This window comes from Lissotriton helveticus, chromosome 6 (genome assembly GCF_964261635.1).
Source record: "Lissotriton helveticus chromosome 6, aLisHel1.1, whole genome shotgun sequence".
Taxonomy (NCBI): Eukaryota; Metazoa; Chordata; class Amphibia; order Caudata; family Salamandridae; genus Lissotriton; species Lissotriton helveticus.
In genome coordinates this window covers 1,946,696,612-1,946,718,253 of record NC_136067.1, presented here as the reverse complement: position 1 = coordinate 1,946,718,253, position 21,642 = coordinate 1,946,696,612, and the positions used below count along the sequence as shown (strand labels likewise).

The 21,642-nt window shown below is 45.0% G+C and overlaps 1 long non-coding RNA gene across 2 annotated transcripts in view; it reads right to left on the bottom strand.

Annotated features, from left to right (window-relative positions):
• LOC144763914 (uncharacterized) overlaps positions 1 to 21,642 on the bottom strand; it is a 685,449-nt gene that overhangs the window by 29,106 nt on the left and 634,701 nt on the right. Inside the window, exon 3 of one of the 2 annotated variants that reach the window (XR_013596274.1) lies at positions 7,360 to 7,605. The exons of the other annotated variant lie outside the window; for it this stretch is intronic. This is a non-coding gene — a long non-coding RNA (uncharacterized LOC144763914). The remainder of the gene's footprint in view (positions 1 to 7,359; positions 7,606 to 21,642) is intronic. 2 annotated transcript variants of the gene reach the window in all.

Genomic DNA, 21,642 nt, shown 5'->3' with positions numbered 1-21,642 from the left:
CCGTCACTCTAGCAGGTCCGTTCAGGTAGGTTCAGCAGCAATCAGCAAAAGGTACACATAGACAGATGGTTGGTTTCATTAATTTGTATTACAAATTACCAGTTAATGACAGCCGGCACATGTTTAGTCGTATTCAATGACTTTTTCAGGGCTGTACATGAAAATTTGACTCATAAACATTGAGAATCCGGTCTCACAAAAACATGATCAAGTAGAACCAAACAGAATATGCTTTCTCGTTGGTAGACTACAGTGTGCAAGAACAATCTGAGTCACAAAAAATAAATACGGGACCAGCCCACACCATATGTGCACCATAGGTGCAGATTAACAAGTCATTTACATGTAAGATAAAGGAGAAGATCCAAGTGAAGAAAAAAGGGTCTGCCTTATGTGTTAGGAAAGACATCAAAGAAGAGAAAGCAACAGAAAAATGATAATTCTGTTATGGTAACAGCAAAGAATAAATTAGTAGAGTGTTCCCCAAGGTGAATCATATGAAATTCACTCCAGTGACACAAGAACACCAAAAAGGAAGAAGCGGTGAGCAGGTCAGAAAATGCCTCCAGGAGCCTAAAGTTACTAGGTCATGAGAAGAAGTGTAAAACAAAAAGGCTCCTGAAGAAATGAGCCGGGAAGCTACCTTGCACTTAGTCAGTCATGAAGAGTCATCAAATGGTAGCAGAAATTCAATCCCAATAGTAGCACCCACAGTTTACGAAACTGCAGAGGTAAGTGACTCTAGAAACCTGGCACAAACGTCAGACACAAATATCAGGAGGCAAAGTGAATGCTCTTGTTGATGTAAAGATACACTGAAACACACTACCCACTGAACAAGCATTGAAAATGCATAAGGTCTCACCTTTGATTAAGTTGAAGCCATTTGCTTTTCTAATGGTATTGTATAGCAAAGCAAAAGGCTTTAACTTAATCAAAGGCGAGATCTATTGCATTTTTAATGCTTGTTTCACTTTACTATAGAGTACTGATATTGGCATATTTATTCCCTATATAGCCTTTGCTTTTTTGCATAGTAGTTCTAGAGTCTGCATAAGAACCCGCTGGATTACTCTAAACATAGGGGGGTCTTTGTCTTTCGTCCCCGGATTTTGTTTGTTGTGCGTATTCATGGTTCTTCTCACCCTATCGTTTGATTAGAAAGCTTTCAAGACAGGCAGGCAACTAGAGCGAAATTTCAGGGTGGGGGGGAGCTGAAAAAGAGTCTGAGAGACTGGGAAAGAAGTAGCGCGGGATGTATGACATTACAACGCATGCTTTTACCACGCATGCCTTTACAACGCGGTATTTACAACGCATGCCTTTACAGCGCATAACGCTTGGGGGTGCTGGATAGTGAATAGTTTAATTTACTATTCCAACTCCAGTCCCCGTGGATAGTAGGGAAGGTGTTGGATAGCAAATTAAATCTATCCCCTATCCTAGAGCGCCCCCCAGCGCAATGCGTTGTAATGGTTTGCGTTGTAAAAGTTGCATCGTAAAGGCACTGCGTGGTAAAAGTTGCGTTGTAATGGATGTTTCCCGTAGCGCGATATGCAATGGAGACAAAAAAGAGGGAATTGGATGGAGAGGAAAAATGACAAAGAAAGTGTCATAGAAGAGTGGGGCATAGAGGGTGAAAAGAACACCCACAAGAAAAAGGAGAGACTGACAGAAGGAGTTAGAAAGAAGAGGACTAGCAAGAAATGAAGAAAAAACGTGAGAAGAGAGAAAGAGTTGAGGAAGGATAGTGGGAGACAGCATGATGGGGGAAGGAAAGAAAGAGGTGAGAGTAATAGAAAGATGAGAAGAGGAGAGGGACAGAAAGTGAGAGGAATGGAGAGAGAAAAGGAGAACGATAGCAAGCAATGAAAGTAAGAGAGAGAGAAAGAATAGGAGACAGGGAGGAGGTTAAAGTATGCAGACGCCTCTCCTGACCCACGCAGGGCAGGCAGCTTCCGGGCACCCAGTTAAGAGGCTCCTGGCTGTGAAGGCAGGCGAGAGATTGGGGGCAGGGGGTGGGCAGTTAGCAGGGGATTGTGAAACCAGGCAATGAGCCCCTGTTTTTGATCACATTCCTAAGCAGTGTAGTCTGTACACAAAAACACAAGTAGAAGCATACTAGAGTACAAATCAAGGCAGAAACAGGGAACAGCGTTTACAACGCAACTTTTACCACAAAGTACCTTTGCCACGCAACTTTTACAACGCAAGTCGTTGTAACGACTTGAGCTGGGGGGCGCTGTAGGATAGGGAATAGTTTAATTTACTGGACTATCCAAAACCTTCCCTACTATCCACGGGGACTGGAGTTGGAATAGTAAATTAAACTATTCACTATCCAGCGCCCCCCAACGCAAGTCGTTGTAATGACTTGCGTTGTAAAACCTGCGTGGTAAAGGCATGCTTTGTAAAGGCATGCGTAGTAACGACATACATCCGGCAGAGACAGACAAAAAAGAGATCAGGACTAATTAGCCTACTAGTAGGAGTCAAAAAGCTGGGTCTAAATACTGTTGAAAGCAGGGTTTAGAAGGGCTGCACTACAAACTAAGAGGCAGGGCATTCCAAAGTCTGAGAGCCAGATATGAGAAATACCTCCCACCTCTTCTTGCTTTGTAAATATGAGGGACTTGGAACAGTTTCAGCTTGTTCGATCTTAAGGGTCTGGTTTGCAGATAGAGCTTCCGATGTCAATGTCTAAAGTGGGCTGACCCCTTGCCCCATGCTCTAGTGGAAGGAAGAAAAATGTGAATGACAGTAGACCAATGGCTGAAGAGGACTGCCCGAAGGCACTTGTATGTCTATTACATATATAATTTTACTGATATCATAAGGTGTTGGCTAACTCCTGACAGTAAATATACATCAAGAGGGTTTGACTGGTCTGTGCAGTTTAATTCACTTCAGATGTACAACTCCTTAAGACATCAGCGTTCATATTATACCCGAACATTCCATGCCTTAAAAAATAAATCTATATTATATCTATCTCTAAATCCATCTTTCTATATCTAAATCTACCTGTCTAGCTATATGTACATCTATCTCTATATCTCCCTAAATCCATATAGAACTATATATCTATATTTAACTATATATCTACATCTAGAAATACATGTGAAATTTGGGACTTGGCCACTGAACTAATAATTTCACAATTAATAAATGCCACATCACAAGCAGCAAGCAATCTCATAATTGAATCAGGTGTGCTTCAGACCAACTCCCTTTGAACCGGAATGCCCTTTCACAGGGCATACCACACCTGGATTCAACCCATTGGCCCGAGAAGGTTTGACCCTACGGAAGGGTGATTGTAAACTGCGTTCAAACATTTTCAAATGCAAGTGAAAACATATATGACAACAAACTGTATTTACTGATTCTTGTAAGTTACGATCATATGCCAACAAATGTTGTGCAAGTAGTGAATTCCTACTGAAACAAATCTCTCTCCTAATACAGTAGTACATTTAAGCCGGAAATGCTACGACGTTCATATGCAATGTAGCCAGCCCTTGTGATTGCTAAATGCGGGTTCTCTTCGCCTCTATGTCCTACATAGGTGCAGAGTTACTAGGGGTGGGTGAACAAGGAACACTTCAAGGAGGGACACGAACGAGGGGAGAGTCTAACCTGAAGAAACCAGAAATAAATCCTGACACATTCACGAAGGAATGAGGCCAGCTACTATGGGCATAGCTACAATTGGTTCAGCGGGGGCAGTGACATCGGGGCACAGGGCCTTCAGGGGCTCATTGTATCCTGATCATTACTGTAGTTTCATTGCCTGCATTGGCATCCTTGTTACTGTTCGCCGCTTCTGTATTTGGGGGTGGGTGTTGAGTTTGGGTGCCAGTGCGCCCCTGAAAAGTTTAAGATCCCCTTTTACCGCGGGGTGACGTTGAAGAGGGGGGGGAGGAAGTTAGCGCCAATATTTTTAAACAAGAATCAAGTATTTCAAATTGACTACTTACGTTAGGTTAAAGGTGTACACACGGTGGAACGGTAAGATTCCATTAATGATTCAGTGGCAGTCCACAGAAATCTAGATTGTCTTTCTCGGCATTCAGCACCACGCAAGGCAACCTCTGTTGCTCCCGAGGAAAGGAAGACACGACTGTTAAAAGCCACAAGGGAGTGCTTTGATATATATCTTCTCTAGGCGTGCAGCAACACAGCCGAGATGCTATGTTACACTTTTTTGTTTCATTTTCAGATCGAGATGTAGAGAGCCACCCAGGATCTCTTCTACAATGTATCGATATACATGCTTGCATACACCCCTTGGGGCGGGCTCGACCCGAGGGGATAAATAAATGTCTGGAGACTGCTCAGAGTCTTCCAGCCACAAAAGTAAAACCAGTGTGTCATACCTCTTTTGAGTGCTGCTGCGGCCTAGGCTCCACGAGGCCCCGCCGCGCTACATTGGCGACGAGGCCGGTCGCGCTTCACGTGTGTATCACCGCCGCCGACCAGCTGAGACCTTGCGGAGCCTATCTGTGTCACTCCACTCCCGCCTGCTGTCAAGGGAGCTGCCCGGTGTCTCCGTGAACCACTGTCCTGCGTCTGAGAGGATTGGCGATAAGTCCTCCGTCGCTGTGCCCTGCGCCCGCCCAGGCGTCTCCCTGACAATCGGGAGGGTGTTCAGCTGGCGGTGCTCGCTGAGGCCGGAGTCCGATTGTGTGAGTGCCTGCCACTCAAGGATTTTCCCACTGTGTGCCTCGAGGGAGTGCAGGCGACTCCCTTCGTGTTTGCTGTGATAGCTGCGCCAGCAACAGGCGTCTCGCTATGGCCTTCAGCCCCCCGCCCGCCGTCTATCAGCATCTGGGCCTGTTGCTAGGCCCCAACCATCACGTAGGCCCAACCGGCTGTGAGACCCCAAACTAACTGCTGCCCTGTCTGCTGCCTGTGCCGACCAAGACAATAAGGAGGAGACAGGGGGAAGGGAAGGACTCACTGCAAAAAAATTTAAAAAACAAGGAAAAGGAAAGCGAGGGTAGAGAAGACACACCAGGATCCCAACAACGCTCATCAGCACAGACAAGGGTTTGGTTCCTGGTCTGTTCCCCCTGCAAGCGTACCAAGGAGATGCCAATCATTCCAGTTAGTGCCAGGGAGCAGGGTTGCAACTATGGCGCCATCAAGGCCACAGAACAGTCCGTCGCGCGTGGCCATGCACTAGTGAGCACGCCCACCCACGGATTCTCAGCGCCGAAGCCACGCCGTCACATTTGCGCCCATATGCACGGCTGCATTGAGCAACCCACCTATAATTGGCGCTGCCAGCCAACAGGCTGGGGGAAGCAATCCAGACAGGGGTGCCAATGCACCACCCCAAGGGAACAGCCACATGGCTGTTGCACCTCTACTGCTTTTAAGTGAAGCCTCAGACCCTGCCACGGCTATGCCCTGATGGAAAGCGTGGGTTGTACGGCTCAACCACTACTTCAAAGATACCAGGGAGACCAACAGCATCATGAAACTGTTGCTTCTCATCTACTACGGAGGCTCAGAAATCTATGACCTCTTTGAAACGCTCCACAACACAGGAAACGACGACTACGATGCAGCGGTCACCACACTTAACAGACACTTTAGCCCCCAACTTAACCCCAACTTCAAGAAGTTCAAATTCTGAAGGGCGTCGCAGTCGGACACAGAGTCCATCGACATGTTCTATGCGCGGCTGCACCGGCTGGCCAGCACGTGCACCTTCACGGATCATAGGGAGGAGATACGAGACCAAATCATCCTGGGGTGCCGCTCTAAACTCCTGCGGAAGCTGATCCTTTGTCAACCTGGGAACTCGCTGGATGAGATCCTTGTCTTGGCCCGATCCCACGAGCTGTCGGATGTCCGAGCTGAGGAGATGGAGGCTGCCCTACACCCACCAGTTGCCGCATCACATGCGTCCCGGCACCCGCCGATCAAAGAAGAGAAAGTCAAGGCAATCCAACGACGCCCCAACACAGTATGGATACTGTGGAGAGGATCACTCAGCGACGGCCGTCTGTGGAGTGAAGGGGAAGACATGCTCCCCCTGCGGCAAGCTCAACCACTACGCCAAAGTGTGCCGGAGCGGACAATTCAGACAAACTCAGTCGAAACAGCGAGGCATGTTGCAACGCCTTCACCAGGTCGCTGACTCGCCATCGACAAAGGAAGCCTAGCAGCAGGAATGGTGCCTTGCTCTTGAAGAAGATGATGACGAGGTGTTTGTCGTGTCATATGTCAACAGGACTGACCTTCGCCGAAGGCCACCACCGATGTGCTCCATCTCAGAGGAAGGAACAGAGGTTCAGGCCCTCATTGACACTGCTGCCTCTGTCAACATCATGGACTCAGCCAATACGACCACCTGTCGCCACAACCCCCTTCTGCGCCCTCCAGAGCCCGGATTTATACTTACAGAGAGACAGACCCACTTCCTCTCTGAGGAGTCATCTATGCCAAAGTCACCAGTGGCAACTACACCACGGACACCAGGTTCCACATCACAGAAGGAAGGAAGGGGACACTACTCAGCTGCCATACAGCTGAAGACCTAGGGCTCATCCTCTTTGCCAACCAGATCCATGACTCTCACGCTGAAACCATTCTGAAGGAGTTTCCAGCACCATTCACGGGACTAGGGAAACTTAAAGGGAAGAAGTTCAAACTCCACATTGACCCCACTGTAAGGTCAGTTGCCTTAAGGCACCGGAGGGTGCTGTTTAATCTTCGCCCGCACGTGGAGGAAGAACTGAAAAAGCTCAAAGATCTTGACGTGATCAGGAAGGTCGCTGGCCCCACCCCGTGGTTATCCCCTCTGGTCGTGGCTCCCAAACCCAAGCAACCAGCAGCCATTGTGGCAGTCTCTTACCTTAAGAGGAGTGTTAGCCTTGCACAGATGGTATGGAAACAAATCCTCCCACCTAACTGTAGCTACAGTTATATGTAGTTGCTTAATTAGAGGCTGGATCAAAAGAGGGGAGATGTACCTTTGAATTTTGGTGCGTTGGACCACTAGCAAGTTGTCGACCTGAAGTGATATAAAAGTAAGAGAATGCTTTGAGAAATATGTTCTATACTGACAGCTGCTCCTATTGCCTACCACCCTTCAACCCAACCCCAGTATTTTCTAAATACCTGTGAAGCAACTTGAGTAGTTGTGGACTGTGAAGAGTTGTCACGTTACCGGAAGATGTATAAAGATATGCATCTAGGAGATGAGTGGATGATGAGAGAACTCGTATCAGCATTGATCATCAGTACAAAAGTTTCCATTCAAATACAAAATAAGAAGGTATTGCACATACAGTTTCATGTCATATACATGCAATAATTGCTACCTATATAACCGCTGTTTTATACCTTATAAGTCTTTGGAAGTTGTTGCATAATAAGAGCTCAATATTTCAACACATGAAGTATCTTCCAGTCTTTGTAACACTCCTGTGTCAAACTTTGTTGCTGTTATAGATTAAATTAAATGTGAAGAAATTATGCTGCAGCAGACACCAGTAGAAAACGATATACAGGGTGGAAGAGCAATACTGGCCCTAATCTCATGCTGATGTGAGAGAGGTGAAGAGTTCACTTGAAAACTGAGCCCATGACCTGAAAGTAAAGGAAAATCTGTGTTTGTAAGCTTGAAGGAATTTATGGTGTCAGCACAGGTATGTATTCTGATGTCTTAGTAAAAAGGAAAACATGATTGAAGAATGGAAGCAGGAGATTGAAGTAGCCAAGAGTACACAGAATCTCATAAGAAGTCCGGGGAGCAGAATTATAAAGCACACATGCATTTAAATGTAGCAAATGAATGGGTTGTAAAGCATTGTTGAAATTGCAATATAGAATGTATCGGAAGTAGTTTAAGAGGTTAGGGACACAGGTGAAGTCATGTTTCTGTAACCAACATGTAATTTCTAAGTAACTTATTGTTTGACTTTTTGTAAAACGCATTGTCTGACTAAGTATATAAGTGGCTGCCTGTGAAGTAGCATATTGAGATAAGTTGCTTACCTGTGAGGAGATAGCTACTCCCCCTGCCGCTGCAGTGAAAAGCTGTGATTGCCTTGCTAAGAGGAGTCTTGCCTTGTTTCCTTTATTTTAAGTGACCCTGCAATATTGTCTTTGTTCTTCTTATGAAGTTTAAACAATGTACGAGTTTGTAAATGCACAACAGTGCACTCTAAACAACAGGATCAAGTTGGTTCTTTCTTTTGTGTTAAAAAATAAAGTTATGCTGTACCTTTTGTCTCTGTTAATGTTCTCTGATTTGTTGCATGTACCTGTGATGCAGTCAGGAAACAGATGGTGCGACATTGGGGCCCGGAAAACAGATCTTCCTTAGCTACGTGTTTTTTATTACCCTTTTTTATTCTAGGTGCTGCGCGATGCTGCTGCGCATTGTAATACTTGAGAGTTCTCTTGCTTGCAAGCGCAATGATCCCAATGAAGCGGGCAGGCACACAAACGTCTTTATTGCTGAAGACTGAAAACTGGTGTCAACACAGAGGAATTTTTGAGGCAATGAAAGACCCTCAGTGTCAGGCACGGTTTAAGAGAACAGCTGACCACACTCGTTCAAGGAGGCCTCAGCGTGTGCTCAGCACGGTGCTCTTTGGCAGGAGACCTGATCCTGCATTTCAATCATGCATCCCTCACAGTGCCTGATTTTATAGTGGGAAAGTGCATCACAGAGCAGATGCTCAGCCATTCCTTATTACAGGCATTCTGTCACATGGGAAATGAGTGAGTGGCACAGGACAAAATGAAAAATAATAAATAGAAAGTGATTACATTGGTGATATCAGGCACAACAGCAAATACAGCTATGAACACAGAACACACTTTGGACAAACAAGCATGCAGGAGCTCAGGTTTGAGCAACAACTGCAAGCCTATTTTTTTATATATACAACCAATCCCTGCGTCTACATTCGCAGAACGATATGTGTGACAGGATCTGTGAATAGTAGGTTATGCCAATCTCTCAATTTACCAACAATTTGAGTCTTTTAAACAAAGATATCCACCTCTGTTAAAGTATGAATGTGCTCAGCACTATTTTGGACCGTAGATCCTCTATCATCCCACTGATGTACTCTCCGCAGGACAAAATCCCTTTTTGCAGACTTTGATTAGTGTTCAAGTGAAGGATTAAGCTTCTAACCAAAGAAGCTGCTTGTCCATTGACATGAGTAAATGCTTGTTCCACATTTTTGCAAATGATCCTGCAGCGGATGCATCAATCGGACAGCTTGGCTTCCCCTTACTGAGTTCCCATTTCATAATCTCGAAACAAATTAGCATTTATAACAGGCAATCCACTAGCCCCTATGTTTTCACTTTTTACGTTCATGGTCTTAGCAGTTGCATGACCTCTATTTTGAATTACATACTCATTGATAGGCTTGATCTGCTTATGCAGGTGTTGCAGTATGTAGTAGATTCAGTTCCAAAGTGTTGGTGTCTTTTGTAGTAGGGCTTTCACAGACATGTTTTGTGCATGCTGAATAATCCTCAAATGCTTCAGTGCTTTATTTGAATGACCAAAATGATTGCAAAGTTTTCAGTAGGTGACCAGTATGTTGCTGAATGTCTTTTACTTTGAGAAAGTCCAGCACAGTTAGGTTCATGCAACGTACTACACACAGAACCCTGAAATATCCTCTGTTAGCCTCGGATTTGGCAATATGCAATTGTCAGTGACAATGAATCCAGTGCGAGCATCTCTGTGTTGAAGCATTTGCACACTTTAGTATCAAATTTGGCTAAGATTTAGGCAGCTGTGCGCTGTTTTTCCATGGGGAACATCACAACTATTGCATGCAGCCAAATGTCCCAAAAAACATCATTAAGGTGAGATCAGTAGTTAGTCTTTACTTCACTCTTTTGAACAAGATCCAAATAGCTCTGATGCACATGTAATTGGTTTCTTAACTAGTGGTCCACATATCCGTCATGAGGTAGATTGACTGAACAGCACTCACATTCATAGCCAAGCCATCCAATCTCTTCATGGTGCAGCGCTGGCACAGCAGCAGTGGAAACATAGGTCTGTCTTGGAACCGTACATTTTGGACAAAGAGTCTCCAATAATTTAAGAAACCCTTCTCCTTCCACAAAATAAAAAAGGAGACGGACAATTGCTAACATTTTTGCCAGCTTCCCAATGCATGAATGGACTTGTTCACGTGGCACTAGGAAGTTGTGTTAGCATGTCTCTAGGCTGGGCTGTGTCTGCAGTAGGGGGGGTTGCTTCAGGTTTTAGGAGTCTTCTAGAAATCTAGAAATTTCTGGAATAGTCTAAAAAAAAGTGCTCAGCATTTGCTTTGTCATCCAATTTCAGTGAAACTTGATACATGAGACATTGAAGAAGTCATATCTAATGGATGCAAAATAGTTTGCAATTGATATGTGACTCAGTAAAGTTTCACATATGAGGCCCCCAGACTTTCATCATTAGACTTTAATCAAGAGCAAGAGACAGAGAGAAAGACAAAATCGAGAGAAAGAAAAGTAGGAGAAAGATAGGAAAATGTCGATAATAGGAATAAGGATGGCTGAAAGTGAAACTGCAAGAGTCAGATAATTAAAATTGGATATGTAGTGTAGTCAAGTCTGGAGGCATCAGGAATCAAGACTAGGCAGCCTGGGGATTCAGCCATCCTGGCCTTCAGCAGTGCTGATGAAGGTCTCCTAATGAGTACTTTGGGACCAGCACATATCTGGTTCCTACTAAATTAAGCACAGGAAAAATAAGTATTGGGTGGAAAGGTGGATGAAGCAGGGCTGTGTCCTTTTCTGCTCCTCTTTGCAGCCTGTATAGCTAGACGGGGAACATACTTTAGATGGGCATCGTCTGGTAGCCCTAATGTTGAGGGGCAAAGTGTATCCATTTTACTGTTTGCAGATAATGAAATCGACATGGGAACGATTCCAAGGCTATTACAAAGCTCTTTTCTTGGCCTGATACTTGTTTTTAGAAATTAAAGTATTTTTTTAAAACAGGAGGAGACAAAGGCATATTATATGCACTTACAAGGTTAGTTCAGTTGTTGCAATCCAAAATGATGTTTGGGATTAAAAGGACGATATTAACTGCAAATTCTGTAATTCTGATCAGAACTGTAAAATGCTAAGATTATCTGATGATAAGATTTCCCTCTACACTAACTTGGGGAGATCATCATACAATGAGAAATTGGTTGGTCCCCTAGGTAAACAGTGGTATTCTTGATTTGAACATAAACACAGTGTTTATAAAGGTATAATGATTCGAAGCCCTGACCACTTCAAAGTTCCATATTTGGGCCTACAAGTTTAAAATTCGGTAAAAGGTGAATAAAATGAATAAAAAAATGATTTTAATATATAAAAACATAGAATGTCTTAGGAATTCCTCAACAACCCTTAAAGGGAATCCTTTCATGCATTGCTGAAAGAACACTAAATCAAACCATGTTCTCACAGCTCCTGTGATTGGCTGCTATCCATGATCTTTCTGCTGACCCGGGGGGACATGTTTGGTTTCAGGGCGCAGAGCATGTGAGCACAACGATGTGAGGACAAATTGTATGCATCTCAGGGAAACGACCTCATAAGTACTTATTATAAGGCTTTCACTGACCATCTACTTTTGACCACGTTAGACAATTGTGACATTTATTTACTTTTGGTATCTCCTCAAGATCCTGCCCTGCCAACAAATTCAAGGATGAATAAACTGATGCTTATGAATGATAGTTCTGCATAGGACACAACCTCAGTTACTAGAGTATCTCCTTAGAAAGACTCTCCAAAGTAGGAATGGTAAAGCCAGTTTATGATCTCTAGTGAAAAAAAAGATATGTGTATTAGGGAGCACGGCTTTGTTAGGATTATTTACCACCGGTTGTTTCAGATTGAAACCAGTTATTTCCATGAGTGTTTCACACTTTTTAGCGTTTTCATTTGGTTGCATCTGGATATGCACACACGCGTTTTTCTATGAAGCTTCAGAGGCTGTCGGTTATCATTTCCTAATGATGGCTTCCGTCAATAGAATATAACTGTTATGTTTTTATGCTTTTATGAAAAATTGGTGTTAGGACGCTGGATAATGGCCAGGTGCCTGAAATACCATTATATGGAATTAACTGAAAATTGAATATTTATCGAACATCTAATGGGTCTGATCACAAGGTCAGGTTGAGAGGAACTTTATAGAATTCAAAGTGCTGTTCCTCTGATTGTCACTGGACAGCCTTCATCAGTAATTCCCGGAAACAAAAACAAAATGCACTTCAGTTGTGGTGAGGGAGGTTCCACTCATCTAGGCCCCGACTGGCTACCGGGCGTTTTGGCATCCTGCCGAGCTGGGGGCTGATGTCACTGCGGTGGGGGCTAATTTCGTTGATGGAGACCTGCGTGTGCTTCAAAATAAAGAAAGCAAAACAAATTTTGTTCAGCACACGCAGGTCCCATCAACTAAATCAGCCCCCAGCTCGGCAGTATGCCAAAACGCCTGGTAGCCAGTCGAGCCTGCACTCATCTTGATGCTTTACACACAGATCCTTAACAGTGTGCAAAGAATATAGACATTGTATATTACCTCAGTGAGGGGACGTGGTTGAAAGCATGGCTGTCGCTTCACCACAATGCTAGGATAGAGGAAGGAAGCTTAATGACTTCACAGGTCTTGAAATCATATGATCTTTGACCCTGAATCTTCCCTGGAAGTGATGTCATATACCCTTAACCCTAGTGATATCACAAAGATTGAGATCACTGAAGTTCCAGAATAACTGCATGAATAATATAAAACAAAATAGACAAGTGTCTATTTTAGTTTTCCTCTACATTAGGAAGCCATGCAGTAATTGATATATACCCTATGTTGAATATTAACTATGTTATTGGTTTAAATGATTCCTTTTTGTCAATAAATGTTTATGTATCTTGATTTGCAAAGCCCTATCATTCATTCGCAGCAGAAAGGTGAATGTTATATAGAACATCTTCATTTTGTGATGTATTCATGATAATAAAAATTAGCTAATCCTGTTTTTTAAATGTGTTTGGTTTTTAGTTATTTTATCAGAAGGTGCATTGCACTTGTGAATTTACTTTAGGAAATGTAAACCAAATCCCAGTGGAACCTGCAGAAAGTAACCGGTGCTCATCAATACACTTTTTAACTTCTATTCTTGTAGTTGGTCTTTGAAAGTGGTGGGGCATACATCTCCAGACTAGTAGCTATCAAGCAGAATTAGTAAGCCCAACCTTTTCTAGGATAGAAAAATGAAAATGGAAGGAGCGTCTATATTCAAATTTAATAAATCAGTTGTTAAAGTCCATATAGGTTTCTTTCTTCTTTATTCTTCAATTTTAATTTGTATCCATCCAAAACAAAAGAGTTTCAGGAAGTCAAAGTTCAATTTCCAACAAAAAAGTTCTTTGATGTTTGAATCCAATCAATGTAACAGTTATTCCATTCAGATAATTTATTCCACAAACAACAACTTTGGTTATACCCAGCGAACGCGTTTCGTCCTCCTTATAACATCATCAGGGCTCATTATGTTATAACTTTAGAATGTTGGTGTTGTATCCTACATATCAATACTCATTGCTTGTTAGTCACCAACAACAGATTTCCGTCCTTTAGACAGGAAATTTTTCCAAACAGAAGAAGTTCTCCTTCCAAGCTCTCTAAACTTAAAATTATGAGTACAATCCAAGTATTGGTAATTACAAAATCCTGTGGTTCCAAAACGAAATGTTTCTCTGCCCAAATTCCATGTATTATAATCCTGAGCACCAAAGCTCCATATTCATCTTGAAATCTCAATCTATCTACTGGCTCAAATTCCAGCCATCTTCGTCAGCGGGTCCTGATAAATCTGCTGCGAATACAGACGCTCCTTCCTTTTTCATTTTTCTTGTTGTTACGTCATTGGTCTTAAAGGTGGATCATAGGAACTGGAGCGACGCAACTAAGAAAGATTTAATCGAATCACCATTAAATATCTCACCAGTGCATACTGAGTTATTCCCTCATCGTTGCTGATTTGTATACACGTTTCTATGAAAGTTTCAGGGGAATTCTCCCATCGAGATTTTTTTCATATGAGGTCAAATAATGTGTCTTAAAGGATAATTTTGCATAAATTTGCTCATAAGCAAGTGAAAATGAGCTCATTAAATATTCAGGTTCTTTCATGGGATGCCACACCAATGAAATCTGATGCTCCCAATGAGGTGCACATTTATTTTTTAAATGTGAGACAGGTAGCTCATTGTACCAAAAAATATCCTTATTTAGCCGGGGTCAACATTTTGTTATGGCTGCCAACCCAATGCCATGGATGCCACTTAGGACAAAAATTACATACATTTTGCAGGTGCTAGAATTTAGCGAATTGTGCTGTCCATATACAATGGGCGACCCTTATGTTGCAAATTTCCTCTCGTTTGTCAGGTCAGGCATTTTTCCATGGTTGGGCTTCTCCTATACGCCATGGTTGTTCTCACTTATGACAAGAATAACTAGTCAAATTCAAATTCAAAAGTAGCTTTATTCGATTTTATACAGAGAAAATCACAAAAGCACAAAAATATATAAATAATTTTTTTTTTTTTAAATATACGTCCACTTATGGCGCATTAAAAAAAAAAAAGTACAATGTGCAAAGGGCAGGAAAGCATAAGCAGCAACAAGGTGACATCAATTCATTGACAGTCTGTGTCTAATGGTATTTTTTAAAAACATGTACATCAAATGCATGGTCATTTCATCTTCCATCATTTTCAATTTTAAGAGGGCAGGTCTACACTGTTTCAGACCCCATTTTCTCAAAAGGAGCAATAAATATTTTTCCCTAGGGAGACTATAAAATTTACAAAACAACGTAAAATGGAGAGTAGATTGTGCAGAAATGTCATCGCAAGGACACACAATCAGGTTTGTTCACCATAAATTAATCTCTGGAAAGGTTAGCAGTCTGAAAAAGCTTCCCCCCCTGAAGCGTGTTAATAACATGCGTGCATAACTGCTGTGTGTTAAAACAAGATATTTTTGCAGGCCCTGTCCTTGCAGGATTAGTTGAATCTCCAGGACTGATGTTTTTTTACCTTCCTGCTTCCAATGTGTATTTTCTAAAATACGGAGACAGAATTCTTTCAAATTCTTCCTTGACATTGATGCTATACTTATTGGGCAGTTAAAGAATTCCCGGTGGCTGATCTCTGTCAAAAAGTCCTTACCGTATTTTAGCCAGGATATTCCTAGTGCCCCCTGTATTTTTGGCAGTCTAAAATTATTTCCCTATTAAGTCCAGTTTCCTCAGACACCCATACTTTGTGCCACAATAGAACAGGGCTGACCTTAATAAGGTCAGAGATGTAACCCAAACCCAGTTACTTATGGCACACGCATGTAGGGGTGGACTTCGGGACCGCTAGGAGGTACCTGAGATATGCGTTCTTGCATAGTTAAATGTCGCGGCAATCCGCAACCCCCCAAATTCCCGCGCCATATGTCGCTGTTGACAAACATTTTGATTTATAGATTTCCAGAAGGCCCCGGACAGGGCGACCCCCCAGCCTATTCCCAAAGCTTTTTACTGCTCCAATAGCACGGGAAAAAGCTAACTTCCGTGACTGTACTGCCGAACACCATTTCCCCTTTTTGTTAAAAACAATACCCAGATAAGAAAACCTGCTCGTTGTCTCTATTTTTATATTTGATAGGAACATGTTACACTGGGATTTTTTCTTGGTCATGCAACACATGCTAAAGGTTTTACTGGTATTAATTTTTAATCCTCTAGCAACCATATAATTATTAAAAATAGTAAGTGTTCTCTGCAGACCCACCTGCGTCCTAGACATAATCACTGCATCATCTGCGTATAATAGAATAGGCGCTGGGTGGTCTCCAATCTGGGGGTGGTCCTGTCTATCGGCAATAAGCTGGAATGCCACGCTATTAATATATAAATTAAATAAAAATGGGGCTAGTATGCACCCCTGCCGTACTCCTTTGCTAATGGGGAATTTGGTAGTAAGTACACCATTATTCCCATACCTTACCTTAGCACCAGCCCCCTGATATAATTCTTTAACAAAATTTACCAGGGTTAAGTCCAGACCAAGTTTTAATAGTGTAAGCCATAAAATTCCATGGTCCAGGCAGTCGAACGCCGAACTTAAATCAACGAATGTCAGGTAAACATTATCCTTTTTTGCTCTGACATATTTACCTGTGAGTATCGCTAAATTAAGTCCTTGTTCGACCGTGCCCAGTCCCTTTTTAAAACCACATTGACATTTTGAGAGTAGACCTCCCTCATCTGCCCATGTATGCAGTCTATTTAAAACAATCCTGCCTGCCACCTTCATCAAGGAGTCCAGCAGTGAAATCGGCCTGTAGCATTTTGGGTCATTGCGGTCACCCTTCTTAAATATCGGGACCACAGTGGCCTCTTGCCATGTATTGGGAAACCCGATTTCATTATAGGCATTTAGAACATTTGTGAGAAGGGGCGCCCAGATGTTAGCATTATGCTTATATATGTCCACTGGGACCCCATCCGGACCCGCCGTTTACCCAGCCGCACTCTCTGCTATTGCGAGTTCGACTTCTTGGAGTGCGAAGACAATTGCAATTGGAAACAAACCTTGGGAGCTATTCTCTACCGACCCCTGGGTTTCATTGTTCAAGCTCGCTGGTAGGGGATCTTTTTTATATAATTCTGTAAAGTAAGTAACCCAGGTTCCCTCATCTATTGCCATTTTTATATTGTCAGTTTTTCTATCTATGAAAAAGGGGGCGTTGACTGCCTTCCAAAATCCAATATTGTCTTTCAACTGACAGGATTGATGTAAGATCTCCCATACCTCCTGTTTTAATTCTCTCTTGCGATTTTTGATCGCTCTATAATACTTAGATCTTGCGTCCCTGACTTCTTGAGCTCTTTTTGGTTTGCACTTAAGTGTTTTCTTAAGATGCGAGTGTGTTTCGCTACACTCCGCATTAAACCAACTATGTTCCCTAGATGAGTTATTCTTCCTCTTCCCTGTAAGGGTATTACAAATTTCCTCCGTAATGCTTAAGAAGGATGTTGTTACCTCCATGGACTCCTTATTATCTGTGAGGCATGTATTAAATTCTTTGTGTATGGATTTTAACAAGACTTCAAAAAACTTGGCTGGCTCTACTTTATTCCATTTGATGGAATAACCATTTTTCTTGGCCAAACTTATTCTGTAACTGTACAAATTATCAAATAATTCAGAATCCGTCCCTTTGCCTCCTGTAATGATAAATGAAAAACTGATGGGAAAATGATCGCTCATTGACATATCACTTATAGTAAAATTCAGTATATGGCGAGAGTGACTATTAGAAACTAGTGCAAAGTATTTCACGGAGTTACAACCTCTCCCGTTGAAGGTTGGAGCGAATGGAATCTGTGGTGAACAAAGTTTGTTTGCAAAACCCAAATCTAAATAACATAGCAAATTATTAAAAGAATGAGAATTTGCCTAGCCTTGGTGCTGGTAAGTTCCAATTCTATTAAGGACTCGGAGGCGAGGATTATGCCTTTCTTCCTTCGCTTTATTGCACAGCAGCAAGAAAAACTACAAACAACTAAATTTCCCATGAGCAGCAGGGAAAGAAAAAAGTCACAATGCTAGTCCTTCGTCGCTGTCCGCACTCTGGCATCTCCCATCATGCCTTGCAGCTGCTTCCCCTTCCTCTTTCTTTGCGCGAAGCCCACGCTCCAGTCGCCTTAAGCTTCCTGTTTATTACCGTCATTCCCTGCAAAATACGCAGTGTCAGACGCTGATCAGCCACCAATAAGTGTAAAACGCATGTCAAAAGAACATCACAAGCGTTATCAAGCATAGCCAGCAGTAAAAACTCCATAAATGCATTACATACAGTCCTTACGGGGAGGGTCCACTTCCTTGAAGTCATTGGGGGGAAATTCCTCGCCTCCGAGTCCTTAATAGAATTGGAACTTACCAGCACCAAGGCTAGGCAAATTCTCATTCTATGGCAGGACCGGAGGCTTCGGATTATGCCAGTTCAAAGCTTGTCGACCACTAGCCGAGCAACCTCCAACACGGGCTTAAAATAGAACCTCTTGAACGTGGAGTCTGAGGACCAATCGGCCGCCCTCATCAGATCTTCCAACCTAGCCCCAAGGGCAAAAGCTTTAGAGGCCATCGCCCCTCTCGCTGAATGAGCACCAAACTGCTTGGTATCAATCCCCGCCTCCTGCATCACCCAACACACCCACCTGGCTGTAGTTGGGGAAGAAACTGCCATGTACTGTTTACGTAGGGCAATAAGTAATTGTCTCTCGCCCGGAGGACGAGTGTCTTCAGTCAAACTTTCATAGGCACGGAGGCACTGCACAACACACAGCTTAGGGGAATCCTGGAAGGCCAGGTACGAGATGACTCTAGAAAGGGACTTAGTCCGCCTACTCACCGTAAAAGACACCCCGTCAGGGGAGAAAACTCTAGCAGTAATGTCCAATGCTTTCACATCCGAAACCCGCCTGCAAGGTATCAGGCACAACAGCATAGCCAACTTAGCTGTGAGTTCTTTGCAAGACAAAAACCGATTTGGCTGCCAGGACAAAAACAAGAGCAGAACCCTGTTCACGTCCCAAAGGACGGAATAACGTGGCTCAGGCGGCAATGAGAGGCGAATCCCTCTCAAGAGCCGACACACCAAAGGGTGCTCTCCAACCGGGGAACCCTGAACAAGGTCGTGCCCAGCCGAGATAGCCGAACGGAAAGTGTTAATTGACCGGTAAGCAAGGCCGTCTTCCGCTAACCCAGCCAAGAAGTTCAGAACCTGAACTACGTCTGCCCCCACGGGATCAAAACCCCGTCGCACACACCAGCGACACCATCTATGCCAGGCTGATCGGTATCTCTTGGTCGTGCTATCGGCCCATGCCTTGGAGAGTAGGTCTTCTGCCTGTCCCAAAATGCCTGGGAATGTCCAGCGACGCCGGAGATCCGCCAAGCCATCAGACGTAGGGACCCCTCCTGGACTAACTGGTGGGGAATCCCCTCCTGACTGAGCAGAATGTGAGGAGAGTAAGATTGGAGAATCCCAGGAAAGTTCCAGAAGAACTGGAAACCACACTTGAGACCTCCACCATGGGGTGATCAGAACCACCTCCGCCAACTGACGGCGAAGCAACGCGATACTCGCGTTATCATTGAAAACGGGGGAAACGCATACCCCTGCTTGCTCGACCAGTCCTGGAGGAATGCATCCGTAGCCTATGCCAGAGGATCCGGACACCAACTGAAAAATCTCGGAAGCTGATAATCCAGGCGAGACGCGAATAGGTCCACCGAGAAGGGGCTCCATCTGTCCGCCAACCAGGAGAACACCAGAGGGTCCAACTTCCAAACACTGGCGTCCAGCAGGTGCCGGAAGTGCCAATCGGCCACTTCGTTCTGGCGACCCGGCAGATACTCTGCCGTGACCGACACCTGCCGGTCCAGGCAAAAGTGCCAAAAATCCTTGGCAAGGTCTGCTAGCATTTTGGACCTGATTCCCCCCAGGTGGTTGATATAACGGACCGCCAACACGTTGTCCATCCGGAGGAGGACACAGGATTGAACCCTGTCCTTGGTCCAGCACTGGACCGCAAAGGAGCCTGCTAGCAATTCCAAACAGATGAAATGCAAGGACTGCTCGAGGGCTGACCAGGCGCCCCCTGTGAAAAAATCTCCGCACCTGGCCCCCCAACCAGAGCGACTGGCGTCGGACTCTATAATGACGTCCGGCTCGGAACCAAAAATCGCACGGCCATTCCAGGCCTCCATGTGCGTTAGCCACCACCGCATCTCGTCGCTCACCTCCTCCGAGAGTGGGATCAACTGAGAGTAAGTCAGACCCTTCCGGAGGTGGTACACCTTCAGGCGCAGCATGGCCCGATAATGAAGGGGACCGGGGAAGATGGCCTGAATCGAAGAGGACAGGAGACCCACTAACCGCGCCAAATGGCGCAACGACGTGTGAGACTTCGCCAGCATCTGACGCAACTCGTGCCGGATCTTCACCATTTTTTGAGCAGGAAGGCTCATCGTGGCCGACACCGAGTCGACGGTGAACCCTAAAAAGGCGGCACTCTGAGTGGGGACCAGAAGAGACTTCTTCTCGTTGATAACAAAACCCAGATCCTGGACTGCCATCTGAAGCTGGGACGAAAGACGCTTTGGACACTGGTCCATAAAGAGCATGTCGTCCAGGTAAACGATCATCCGGATACCTGGAGCCCGCAATGCCTCCACGACTTGGTGCAACACCTTTGTGAAACACCCCGGCGCCGAGGATAGCCCGAAAGGTAGCATGGTGAACTCGTAGACCAGACCGTTCCATTTGAACTGAAGGAAACGACGGTGAGGGGGAAAAATGGGTACCGCCAAGTAGGCGTCTTTCAAGTCGAGCCTGACCATCCAATCTGACGGGGGCAAAACATCCCTCAGGAGATGGATTTCCTCCATCTTAAAATGGCGGTAAACCAGCCATTTCCTTGAATTCCTTCAGGTTGATGACTGGACGACGGCCCCCATCGACCTTGTCGACCAAAAACAGATTGCTGAGGAAACCCCCGGGGTGTTCCTGCGTGCAACAAATCGCCACTTTGTGGAGGAGGGCGACACCTCGTCGTGCACTAAATCTACGTCATAAGGTAATAGGACGGGGACGCTGAGGCTGACATGGACGGCCATGAAACTCCAGCTGGAAGCCCCGGACCGTCTGCAGCACCCAAGCATTGTTGGTCAGGGAAGCCCATGCTGGGAGAACTGCGCCAAGTGCCCCCGAACCCGCAAACTCGCTGAAGGCAGCACACTCACCTCTTCCAACACCTTGTGGTTGTCTTCTCTGGCCGCCACGGCCCCGGAATTGCTGACCCCGGGTGGGGTAGAAGTTGTTGAAGCGGGCACCGTCCTGCGCCCGCCCACGGCCGGAGCCTTGTCCCCGATCAGAGGGGTTGCCATGGCCGAATGAGCGGCCAGCCCCCTCAAAAACCCGAGGGGCAAAAACTATTTTTGATTTTGGACTGCGCCCTGTCCAAGGAGGTAAAGGTGGCTACGAACTTTCCAAGCTCCTTAATGAAGGGGTCTCCGAACAGGCCCCTCTGAGCCACGGCCCCGGCTTCCGAAGAAGCGAGGTCACCCAGCTTAGGGTCAATTTTTATCAACAGTGACCTCCTCCTCTCAGTAGAGAGGGCACAATTCGCATTTGCGAGGAAAATAATGTCCCGCTGGGCCCAGTTGGACAGGACCTCTGGGGAAATCTGATCTCCCGTGACCTTGGCCTCCTCGGCCATTTCCAGGATTTTTGTTAGAGGGCCCACCGCGTCCAACAACTTGTCCTGGCAAGTGCGCCAGGACCTGTCAATCCCCTTCCGGGGATCTCTGACAAATTTTGCCAGGACCGTCGCCATTTTAGGGTCGATGTCAGGCATCATAGCTACCTTGCCCTCCAAGGTAGGCCGAGGGCACTCCGCCCGAAGGCGGTTACGAGCGTCCTTCTCTACGGGCTTGCGCAAGCGACGGGCCACGTATCGGGCCACCTTGTCGACTGGGACCCAGTCCGAGGACCGGGGGTGGACGATG